The following is a 13,130-nucleotide window of genomic DNA, read 5'->3' as shown; positions in this document are numbered from 1 at the left end:
CAATTGTTGCTGTTCAATCAAACCTTAAAGGGATACATTCACCAGGTAAGAGAATCAGAATCAGGATTAATATCACTGGTATATGTCGTGAAATTTGCTGACTTTACGGTAGCAGTACTTTGCAGTAAAGGATATATAAATATAGAGTAAAAGACTGAGTTACAGTCAGTATATGTATGTATATTAAATAGTTAAGTTGAAATAGGTAATCCAAAAAAAAACAATAAGGAAGTAGTGAGGTAGTGTTCATGGGTTCAATGTCCATTTAGAAATTGGATGGCAGAGGGGAGGAAACTGTTCCTGAAATTCTGAGTGTGTGCCTTCATGCTTCTGGGTATTGGAGATTATTAATGATGGACGCTGCCTTCCTAAGGCACTGCTCCTTGAAGATATCTTGAATACTATGGTGGCAAGTATACATGATGGAGCAGACTAATCTTACATGCTTCTGTAGCTTAGTTGGATCTTGTGCAGTAGCCCACAGTACCCCTCCATCCCAGAAGGCCATGCAGCCGCTCAGAATACTTTCCACAGTACATCTGTAGTTTTTGAGTGTTTTAATTGGCAAGTCAAATCTCCTCAAACTCCTAATGAAATATAGCCACTGTCTTGCCTTCTTAAAGCTACATCAGTATGTTGCATCCAGGTTAGGTCCTCAGAGAGATTAACACCCAGGAACTTGAAACTGCTCACTTTCTCCACTGCTGATCCCTCAAGACAAGCTAGCTTGAACGCATGTGATTGGTTATGCTCCATTACTTACTGCACATACCCCTGTTGAGAAACACTGGTTATCAATAACAGGGTTCTGATCCAATTAGTTTCTTGAAAAAGTTGGTTGTTCTCACAGTTAATAATAAAAATGGATAACATTTTTACTACTAATTGTGAGGACAAACAACTTTCTTAAACAAGTAAACAATTCGCATAGGCCTTCTGCTAGAGGAGATAACCACACCAATGGAACAATAAAGACCTCCTCTTGTGATAGCATGGACTTTTCTCCAAGTTTTCTTTGCATGAGTCTTTTTCCCATAATTTTCCACTGACTTATATAATTTATATTCCGCATGCCTGTAATGTTGCTGTAAGCAAATTTCTATTTTACCTGTATTTCACTATATTTATACACATCTCATTATAGTCAACTGGATTTGGCAACTGCAAGTGTAGACATTATCAACAGCCCTCTATGCTACTTGTGTCCACAGTTTAATGGAGAAGCCCATTCAACTGATCCATGAAACAAAGAGTTGTTAAACAAAATATGCTCACATTCTTTTGCTGTTCTGGCTCTTGTTAATTGCAAGTGCATTGTCCCCATCCCCTTCCCTGTACCCATTCCCCACTCACACCCCCAATTCAACCATTCTGTCCTCACATCTCAGGGAGTGGGAATTTTGTTCGAGTAGTAGAGCTACTAGGACTTGATGTTTCAATCCCTCTGGTAAGTTGGCACTCTTGATGTTGGCAGGGCGTTTTGAGTGGTGACAAGGAGGGAGGGTAGGTACATCATCGGGGTCATCAGGTGGGCACCCTCCTTCTTTGACGTTTCGTTGATAAGCCCACGACGTCTCCAGAGGGCTCAATGGTGCTACCTGGCGTCCCAGATACACCCCCCTCAGTTCCATACCCTCCTATCTTCATCTTGCAGCCCAGTCGTTGCCTTTCCTTTTAATCCAAATCCAATTGCTGCTTTCTTCTGCTGCAGTTGACAAGGACTTGATTGCTTGTTGGAGGGATTGACCCCTCACCCTCATCTTCTTCAATAGACTGATCGTAGATGTAGCAACGAATCCCCTGCATCCCACTCCTACAGGGAAAATCTTGGTCTTTCAGCCATTTTGGGCAGCTTCAATTGCCAGTTCAGAGTACTTGGTCTTTTTCCTCTCATAAGCTTCTTCGACACCATCTTCCCATGGTACTGTCAATTCCACAACATATGCCAGCTTGGCTGTTGTGGACCACAGGACCATGTCTGGCCGGAGTGTTGTAGCCGCAATATCTGGGGGTAACACAAACTTTTTTTCCAAGTCCACGTCCATTTTCCAATCCCGAGCAACCTGCAGAATGCTTACCTCTTTTGATGTTATATGGTGCTCTGGAGGTTGGCCTGCTGGTACAAATCGTGTAATGTGGACATTTCCTGCTGATGTTTGTGGAAGAGCATTTGTGGTGATTCACCTCTGTTCCAAGATTGATGCCAGCTGTCTGAGAACTTGGTTATGCTGTCAAGTGTACCACCCCTGGGTGAGGCTCGTGGTGCATTCTGTTAAAATGTGCCTTAGTGATCCAGGTGCTTGACAAAGAGAGCAAGCGGGGTCTTCTCCCCACCACTGGTTCAGGTTCTGGGGTGTGGGTAGGTCTGATGACAAAACTTAGCCGAGATCCCTCCATCTCCCAGATGTCACGCCAGTTAAGATTCCTCTTTTCCAGGCTCTCCCAATTAGTCCATTGGCCCTGCTTGGTCATTGAGACGGCCCTGGCGTGTCACTCTGCCTCCTCCTGTCTTCTCAACTCCTCCACCACGAATCGTCTCTTCTGCACTGATGTTGCCTTGTGCCATTGAGGAGCCTTTGGGACGAGCCCGAGCCCGGCTCTCCCATGTTGGACTTGGCCAACCACATCCCTGAAGCGAAGAACAGACATAGCACTCTGAACAGCTTCAGCTGCGGTTCACTTCCTCCCCATTACCACACGGGGGGACCGCTGTTCGAATAACAGTATTATATATATTGTGACACTCTGGGGGGTGGGCATGGTTGACAGCTCATCCTAGCATTTCTAATGACCAACACTGTTTATGGTTCTTGTGTTAAAATGCTTTCGTGGAATTATGGTGGGAAGTTTCAGTTCATTTATTGTTATGTTTTAGCTCGGGTTACACCATTATTTGCTTGTGTATTTGTGGGTCACCCTAACTGAAACCGGGGTGTGTGATGGTCACCTCAATGAGCTGTTCTCTCTCTGGGTCACGGTGCCCAGTCTGTTCTGGCGTTTATCTCAATAAAAGCTGTTGCTGAGTTTAAAGAGCTTCCTTGTCTGTCATTATGGACCAAATGCTCGCCACAATGTGATGCTATTATGCTTAATTGCTAAAATACAAAACAAAATAAAAGGTTAATTAGTCATATGGGTGTAACTGGGATTAGGTTAACATAGCTGGGTGGCGTGGGTTCATTGGGCTGGAGGGGTCTGTTATCGTGCTGTATCTCTAAAATAAAAAAAAACACTTTATGCTATGTGACAAGCCTTTCATGTCACATGACAAATCACTTGCTAACAAGCTCTGATGATGCTGTTTTATCTATTACCATACCAATGGTTTTCATTAATGTTAAATACACAAATCAGAGTGCTTTAATAAGATATTCAAATCTATAATATCACCATTCTCAAACAATTACAAAATTCTTTCCATCTTCTGTTTCACATCACAGCCTCATGCAAAGAAAGAAAGGGGAAAAAAACAGGAGTACTTTTGCAAAGGCCCTTGCATGAACTCAGATTGTCCGGGAGGTCCTCGTGGCCAGCGAAGCAATATGAAGGGCAGTAAATATTGTGTGAAATATTGACAGCCAATTTGTTTACAGCACCAGCAAGGTGGCAAAGGCTTGAGAAGCTGCTTTCTGTTTACTGAGTTTATTGAGGAATAAATGATACCCCTGATACTGGTAAGAACTTTCTTGTTCTTCCTTCGATGATGCACAGAACCCTTCACACCTAAAGATCTCAAACTGGGTGTGCGATATTAGAACATAGAACGTACTGCGAGGTTAGAATGTGGGAGGGTAAAGTTAGAAAAATCAAATAACTTTAAAGCATGGAATAGAATTAGTGTGGCATAGAAGGAGGCTATTCAGTCTATCAACTCCATGCCGACTTGTTGCAGAGCAATCTAGCTAATCACATTCTTTGGCTTTTTTCCAAAACTATTTATATATTTATTGAGATACAGCATGGAGTAGGCCCTGCTGGCCCTTGGAGTCACGCCACCCAGCGATGCCCCTGATTTAATCTATCAAGTAGGGGACCGTGCACAATTCTGATTTGATGGAGACGGACGTGAGAGTACGGAGGAACATCTGGAAAACTTCTGAAATGCCCACTTCGCTGCCACTGCTACTGTGTGGTAACCAGAATTTCAGGAGCAGAAGAACCCGAATCCTCAGCTTTGCTTGTTTCAGCGGCCGGGGCTAGGTCGAAGGCGCTCGGCAGAGGATGGCGTTTGGGAGGCTGTATCAGAGGGGCTGGTCGGATGCTCAAAGTTTTCGGACGGATGGACTCAGTTTTGGCTGTGGTCGGCTGCTTCTAAGGCATCGGCAAGTTGGTGGTGTCTGGAGGTTTATGGCAGGAAGTTTTTCCCTTTTGCTGCCTGCTATCCGGGACTCGGGAGTCGATCGACTTGGGGACTTTGAGACTTTTTTTTTTACCGTGCCCATGGTTTGTTCTTCATCAAGTTATGGTATTGTTTTGCACTGCTGTAACTATATGATATAATTATGTGGTTCTGTTGGTGTTAGTCTTTGGTTTGTCCTGTTTTCTGTGATATCACTCCGGAGAAACATTGTATCATTTCTTAATGCATGTATGCATTTCTAAATGACAATAAGAGGACTGAGTGTTCTCATAAACTAATCCAAGCCTAATCACTGGGCAATTTACAATGCCCGATTGACCTATCAACTGGTATGTCTTTGGACTGTGGGAGGAAGAATGAGCAACAGGAAGAAATCCATGCGGTCACGGGAGGAACATACAAACTCCTTAAAAGCAGTCGTGGAAAATGAACCTGGGTTGCTGGTAGTGTAAAACATTTTGTTTTACATGACATGACACAACTGCACTTCTGCATTTGGCTTTTGAGAGTCATAATGGTATTTCCACCACACTTTTTATTTACACCTTATTTACTTCCACCGTCTTCCATCCTTCACTTTAAATCTGTGCCCCTGATTCCTGAATCACTGTAATTTTAAAGAGTTTCTCATTCTTTTTACTGTATTTAAATTTGTTATATTCAAGTACAAACTATGTTTATAATTAGAATCCAAGTATGGAGTTGGATGTGGCAGAGCATAATGACATGTATAAAGATGGTGCAGGTAGAGAATTCTGAGGACTCTGCTTAATTCCACCCAAGAAGACAAAGAGAATCTCGTCCAAAATCTGTTCCAAATGATTCAATAGTACAAAGGTTCAAAGGTTCCTTTTATTGTCAAAGTATGCATGTACAATACAACTCAGATATTCGTCTTCTCCAGGTAGCCATGAAATACGGAACGAGCATGGGAGCTGTTGGAAAAACATTACTCCTCCCCACTCTGACATGAAAAAGAAAAAGAAACCAAACTCATAAATCCCCAAATCCCCCACTGACGCACAAAAAAACTAACCGATCGTCCACAACCCCAAAAAAACCACAAACCCCCTACTCATTCGCTCACAAAAAAAAGCAACAACAATATTAAATCCCCAGCCCCCTCCCTCACAGAAAAAAACAGCAACAATAACATTGAATCCCCTAACCCCTCTCTCACACACAGAACCGCTAACAGATTAGCCCACACAGAAAAACACCAACATTCGACCCCAAATCCCAAACTTAGGCTTTATGCACTCTAATCTCCGAAATGGGGATTTGATTTCAAGCCTTCTAACCCAGAAGGTGGAAATGCTACTTTCAGTTACAGGTGGTACACTCATACATCTGGTTGACTATTTTCCTGCTTCATTCTAAATCTTTTAACTTTGTTGTCTGTGTGACTTTTAAAGTTTTGGTATGAACAATTCATCAGTCAATTAACAGTATAGCTTGTTATAAAGAAATCTGAATGTTCCTTTTTCCTGAACATGGCTACATTAAGATAATGTTAGAACAAGGAGAGTGGGAACGACCATTTAATTGATGTTGTGCAGGGACAGTTATGGTACTGCACTTGAGTGAGTTTTGTTGAGAAACTGGATAGCTACAGGAAAGAAGCTTCACAAATGATGTGTGGTCCACAGAACAGAAGGAAGTAAAGGACAAGATAAATAGATAATGATCATTTAACCACATGTACCTGTGCTACACCTTTTCTTGAAAAATCCAAAACTAATGCAGTGCTCTGCGCTCTCCCCCATAGCTTGCTCATTCCTCTATTTCATTCACCCTACTTTCCTTAAGTGATACAATGGTCCCATAGAAACCTTTCCTTATAACAAGTCTCTGCATAAAGAAAAATCCTCAGACTGATCTGCGAAGTCAAATTTATATTGCTGCCTCCTTGTCACTGATTCCTCAACCGCAGGAAATAACCTTTCTCTTTTCAATCCATCCAAATTCCTCATAATTACAATACATTCCGGCAGAGACAAGCTTCCATTATAAACGTCCCAGTTATCTGCTTACCTCGTTATCTGCCAGCAGTTCAGTAGGGCAAAACCTTTAAAATCTCTCCTCTCCCTTTGGATTGCCTGTTTCCAATATTTATAATGTGGCTTTGACACAAGCTTTTTCAGTCAAGACTTTTTTCATTACGTTCTTGATTAAAGACAGAACAAATGTAATCTTACCACCTCCTCAGGGAATCCCAAAGCATTTCTCAGCTAATGCAGTAGCCTGGTGGTGCAGTCATTATAGCATATACAGTATGATTTAGAGGATGATGGGAACTTAAATTGGTTCTTCAAGCAAGTAGAGCAAGTGTGGAAAGCATTGCAGCTTGGGCGATTGGAAATGATCACCCTAATGCCACATTGGTGTCGGTGTGAGGTAGTGGGTTCTCCACCAGGACAAATCAAGAAAACCATGGAAGTAGAAGGGAGCTTGTTCTTTTTACTTGATCCATAATCAAGGACCCCCTCTATCCAGGTCATACTCTTTTCTTGTTGCTATCAGGAAGAAGATGTAGGAGCCTTGGGACTCATACCAGAAGGTTCAGGAATGGTTATTACCCCATGAACATTAGGCTCTTGAACCAGAGGGGATAACTTCACTCAACTTCACTCACTCCGTCACTGAACTGTCCCTGCAAACTTTGGACTTTCAAGGTCTTTTCATCTCATGTTCTCGATATCTATTGTTTGTTTATTTATTTATTTTTCTCTTTCTTTTCATATTTGCACTGTTTGTTGTTTCTTTCACATTGGTTGTTGCCCATCCTGTTGGACGTGGTTCTTCACTGATTCTATTGTGTTTCTTGTAGTTACTGTGATTGCCCACAAGAAAATGATTCTCAGGGTTGCATATGGTGACATATATGCACATTGAACTTTGAACTTTGAAGAGGCATAAAGTCTCAAGTGGAATAAAGAAGTTAGAGTAGAATAAAGAAGAGTAAGCTCCGCACTTTGATAAACAAGGACATCGGAAAGAAGCATTTGGGCTCATGAGTACTCAAAATGTTGAGGTAGCTGGTGATATATGTGGTCTGACTGGGAAACCTGTGTTTTGCAAATTAACGAGCAGAAACAGGCCTGTGTAGTCTGAAATTACTATTGGATTTGGGTATTAAAAGGGAAAGCCTTATTAGACCTGGAACATGATCAGAAAAGGGTGATGCTAGGGCACTCCAGGATAAGCAGCACTGGCCAGAAGAAGAAGAATCTGGCAGGAGATGACTAGTAGAGAAGGTACATTGATACAGCTGGTGGAGCTGCTGTCTCACAGAACCCGTGAACAAGGTCCAATTCCAGTCTCCGGCATTGTGTGTCTGGCGTGTTCATGTTTTCCCTGTGACCTTGGTGGTCCTCTGGGTGCTCATTTTTTTCCCCAATATCTTAAAGGTACATGAATTGATAAATTAATTAGCTATAGTAAATTGTCCTTAGTATGTATGCATGTGGTAGAATCTGGGGGTAATTGAGGGGAATGTGTCAAGAATAGAATGGAATGAAATTAAATGAATGTGTGATGGTTGGTGTGATCATGATGGGGCAGAGGTATTGCTTCTATGCTCTAAGACTCTGACTTCTTAGTTTATTGATCATTGCACATGGAAAGCAAACCAAAACAATTAGAGTAAGGTAAGCACACTTAAAATGTGAGACATGTGTCTGTTGGAAAAGGCTGTGCATGGTGAATACTATCGAAGCAAACTGCTAGTACCATTCAACAGATCATTTTTGTTCTATATTTTAAAGCCCACATCTTTTGATCCACGAATATGGCCACCCTTTTCGATGAACCTCAAGAAAAAAAAAACATTAATATTAGTTTGATTGAATCTCATTTCTAATGTCTTGGCCTTCTTAGTTATTGACTTTAATAGTGCTTGACCCATGGAAAGAAAAGGTCCATGTCCTGAGGTAAGCAGGTAAGCTGTCCTCAGGGACTTCCAACTTGTTTCCTTCCATACCCTCTAAGAGGTTTAAGTTTGGTAGAGGGACAGGGATATATACAGGCATCTCTTCCGGATGATGTTCCTGCTGCTGACGCTTTGAAAATGAACTATCTAAACTGCCTATTCCCATTGTCCTGCATACCAGTGAGAATAGCCCTCTATACCGCTACCATCCATGTACTTATACAAACTTCTCTTAAACATTGAAATTGAGCTTGCATGGCAGCTCGTTCCACACTCTCACAACCCACTAAGTGAAGATGTTTCCCCTCATGTTCCCCTTAAACTTTTCACCTTTCACCCTTAACTCATGATGTCTGGTTGTAGACCCACCCAACCTCAGTAGAAAAAGCCTGCTTGCATTTATACTATCTAAACTCCTTATAATTTTGTATACCCCTATCAAATCTCCTCTCAATCTTCTACATTCCTAGGAATAAAGTCCTAACTTATTCAATCTTTCCTTATAATTCAGGTCTTCCAGACCCAGCAACATCCTTGTAAATTTTTTCTGTATTCCTTCAGTCTTATGTACATCTTTCCTGTATTAAAATTACACATAATACTCCAAATTAGGCCTCACCAATGCCTTATACAATTTCAACATAACATCCCATCTCCTGTTCTCAGTGCTTTGATTTATGAAGGCCAACGTGCCAAATGCTTTCTTTACAGATCCTATCTAGCTGTGATGTCACTTTCAATGAATTATGCATCTGTATTTCCAGATCCCTTTGTTCTACCACATGCCTCAGTGCCCCACCTTTATTGTGTAAGACCTAACATGGTTGGTCCAACTGAAGTGCAACACCTCGCATTTGTCTCCATTAAATTTCATCTATCATTTTTAAGCCCATTTTTCCAGCTGGTCCAGATGCTACTGCAAGCCATGATAGACTTCCTCGTTGTCCACTACAGCCCTGATCTTCATGCCATCTGTCAATTTGTTGATCCAGTTAACCACATTTTCATCCAGATCGTTGATATAGGTGACAAACAATGACGGACCTAGCATCCACGTTTCTCGAGTGTATACACAAGGTTGAATGCAAAAATCCAGAGCTCTTCCAAATTTATCCCCAATGTGCACCATCCTCTCCTCTTTATACTGTACATTTGGCATGAATTTTTGTCAACTTGTTTCTAAGGTACTGTATAGATTCATTCATTAAACCTCTTCATCTTGCTGCTTCTTTTAAATTTATTGTTGAATAGGTCCTTTGAGCTGTGCTGCCCAACAATCTCCCGATTCAATCATAGCCTAGTCACAGGACAATTTGCAATGATCGACTAACCTGCTAACCAGTGTGCCTTTGGACTGTGGGATGAAACTGAAGCACCCCGAGGAAACCCACATGGTTACTGGGAGAATGTACAAACTTCTTACAGGCAGGGGCAGGAATTGAACCTGGGTCTCTAGTATTTTAAATCAATGTGCCAATCACTATTCTACTGCGCTGTCCCTTTTATTACTTCCTTAAATACTACCCATAAAATTAAACCTATTGCCCCAGACTTCAGACTTTCATTCCAATAATTGTATGCCAACTGTTTCTTTTTCTCCTTAAAGGCATTATATACTGTACGTTTTATTTTCTCTCTATTTTGGCATTTGCGATTAATTTATTAGAAAATTCAAAGCATATTAACATAAACCACACAGCATGATTAGGAAGGATTAGTTAATTATAAAAGCAATGGGAACATTTTCATTTTGTCACACCTGAGCAGTAACAGGGTAAAACCTACCATTGCAAAATGTGCTTAAGAAAGGTAAGTGCTATAAAGATTGGAAAAATGATTTTGCCAAAACATGGACCTTTTATTGAAAACTAAAAAACAAGTTGCATAAATAGCATTTTCCCAAAATAATAATAAATAAATAGATGACCTTTACAATATGATTTTCATATTCACCTTTTGAGTGATGGGGAACATTGCATATGGAATTTTGTTTAGCCTCAAGAAGTTTTGGATAACAAGGCAGAAAAAGGTAAATTAAGTCATAATCAAGGGAATTGTGTTCAAAATTTCTCATTTCTGATTAAGTAACTTACATTTTATGTAACTAAGTTTTGGAATCCCTTAACAGAAGAATGAGAACTATACATTGTTAGACAGCTATGTACAAAGTTGTTAAGATTTGTTTTTACCAAAGATCAATAGAACCCTTCTGACCAAAGGGCTAAGTTAGCCATCAAAAAGTAAAACAGAGCAGATGTTGTAAACCTAAAACAAAAAAAACATAAGATGATGTCCAATAGCTGACTTTAAGTACTTCTGTTCTCACCCTTTCTATTTCACCTAGAACATGGAAAGATATCCTCCTTGTCCTCAACCTCTACTCAATGACCCCAGCTTTCTATGGATTTCCCTCCATGATTTCAAACACTTCCAGGGTGATTTCATAACTAGACACTCCCATCCACTCTTACTTCCCTCCATGACTATTTTGGTTCACTTTTCTATCTCCATCAACGCATACATCCCTTCTCACAGAACCTTCCTATGCAACTGTAGGAGGCAGATGACTCTTTTTTGTTTGTTCACCAACTTCATTCAGGTGTAACTTGTGCTTCTTACACATCAATGTACTGCTTTCAGTACTGCATGAACCCCTCTATAGTGGAAACATTGTGTTTACATCCCACCATCAGAATATATTTATTCTATTTCATTCTTGGAAAGTTTTCTCTGAAACTGACTGCTTTACTGTTGGAAAATAAAAGTTTCTTCTCTCTTACCCTGTCAGCCCTCCTCAATATTTTGAGTGTTCATCTTCGCTCCATCTTAGAGCTACAACCTACCATGGAGACATAGAGTCACAGAGTCATAGAAAAGTACAGTACAGAAACAGGCTCTTCAGCCCATCTAGTCCATGCTGAGCTATTTAAACTGCCTACTTCCATCGTCCTGCACCAGCCAGGACCATAGCCCTCCATACCCCTGCCATCCATATACTTATCCAAACTTCTCTTATACATTGAAATCAAATTCATATGCCTCACTTGTGCTGGCATCTCGTTCCGCACTCTCACGACCCTCTGAGAGAAGAAGTTTCCCCTCATATTCCCCTTAAACTTTTCAAGTTTCACCCTTAACTCATGCTCTCTTGTTGTAGTCCCACCCAACCTCAGAGGAAAAACTCTGCTTGCATTTGCCCTACCTATACCCCTCATAATTTAGTATATGTCTGTCAAGTCTCCTCTCAATCTTTTACGTTCCAAATAATAAATTCCTAACCTATACAATCTTTCCATATAACCCAGGTCCTCCATACCCATCAACATTCTTGTAACTTTTCTCTATATTGTTTCAATCCTGTAGGTAGGTGACCAAAATTGCACACAGTATTCCAAATTAGGCCTCACCAATCTCTTATACAACTTCAACATAACATCCCATCTCCTGCACTCAATACATTGATTTATGAAGGGCAATGTATGAAAAGCTTTTTCTGCCATCTTATCAACCTGTGATGCCACTTTCAATGAACTTGGAACTGTATTGACAGATCCCTTTGTTCTACCACACTCCTCAAATCCCTACTATTCACTGCGTAAAACCTAACCTGGTTGGTTGTACTGAAGTGCAACACCTCATACTTGTCTGCATTAAGTTCCACCTGCCACTTTTCAGCCCATCTTCTCAGCTGGTCCAGATCCAACTGAAAGCCTTAATAGCCTTCCTCGCTGTCCACTACACCCCAATCTTGGTGTCATCCGCAAACTTGTTGATCTAGTTAACCACATTATCACCCAGAGAGTTGATATAAATGACAAACAAGCACTGATCCCTGTGGCACTCCACTAGTCACGGGTCTCCAGTCAGAGAGGCAACAATCTACTACCACTCTTTGGTTTCTCCCACAAAGCCAATGTCTAATCCAATTTATTACCTCATCTTGAATGCCAAGTGACTGAACCTTCTTGACCAACTTCCCCTGTGGGACCTTGTCAAATGTCTTGCTAAAGTAGACAACATCCACTGCCTTGCCTTCATCAACTTTCCTGGTAACTTCACCGTTATTGCTCCAAGTAAGCCATCCTACCTCTGTCAAACCCTACTCCTAATTCCCGGAATTTTTTTGTTGACCTTGGCTGAATTACTCTCCCATGATAGAACAAATTGACCATCAGGTTGATTTATCTGTGCTTCTCTGTTTCTTTGTCCAGTACTGTTGTTTTACTTTAAAATAAGCTTAGAAACAAATGTCTACCTTTCTATTTTGCATTTTACAAAGCATTCTTTGCAAAGATGCTTCGCTGTATGTGACATTTTGTGCAGGTGTGTGTACTCTGTAATGAATGGTATGCTACACACAGCAACTTCTGTACACCAGTTTCATATTCTGTTTCCAATATATTAAGTTTTGTCACATTGGAAATCTTAGATGCGGAAGATAATTAAGAAAAATATATTGAACTGGCTTGGAGTTTTTGAAAGATTACTCGGGTTTAGTGATTATCCTGTTCGATGAGAACATGAAAGTAATTTTAAATAAAATCACATTTAAAAATAAAACCTCTCACTGATAATTAAGTCCTGACTAGAAAAATGGATGAACTCTAGAGTTTCTTGAGGCAAAATGCCTTAGGACAGACCTAATAGATGGAATCTGATTATCGTAGAAGACAGTGAAGTACAAAAACAAATACCACAACATCCCAATTTAATAAACTATTTCCTCCACCCACCAAAATATGCCTCATTCCACCCATCCAAATATGCCTTATTTTCAATACTGGAGTATTTTTTTTTACTATCTCAAAGAATAAAACTGCTGAGAGACCAAAGATGGAT

This window comes from Mobula hypostoma, chromosome 4 (genome assembly GCF_963921235.1).
Source record: "Mobula hypostoma chromosome 4, sMobHyp1.1, whole genome shotgun sequence".
Taxonomy (NCBI): Eukaryota; Metazoa; Chordata; class Chondrichthyes; order Myliobatiformes; family Myliobatidae; genus Mobula; species Mobula hypostoma.
The sequence above is the reverse complement of the archived record's forward strand: the minus strand, read 5'-3'. Positions refer to the sequence as shown.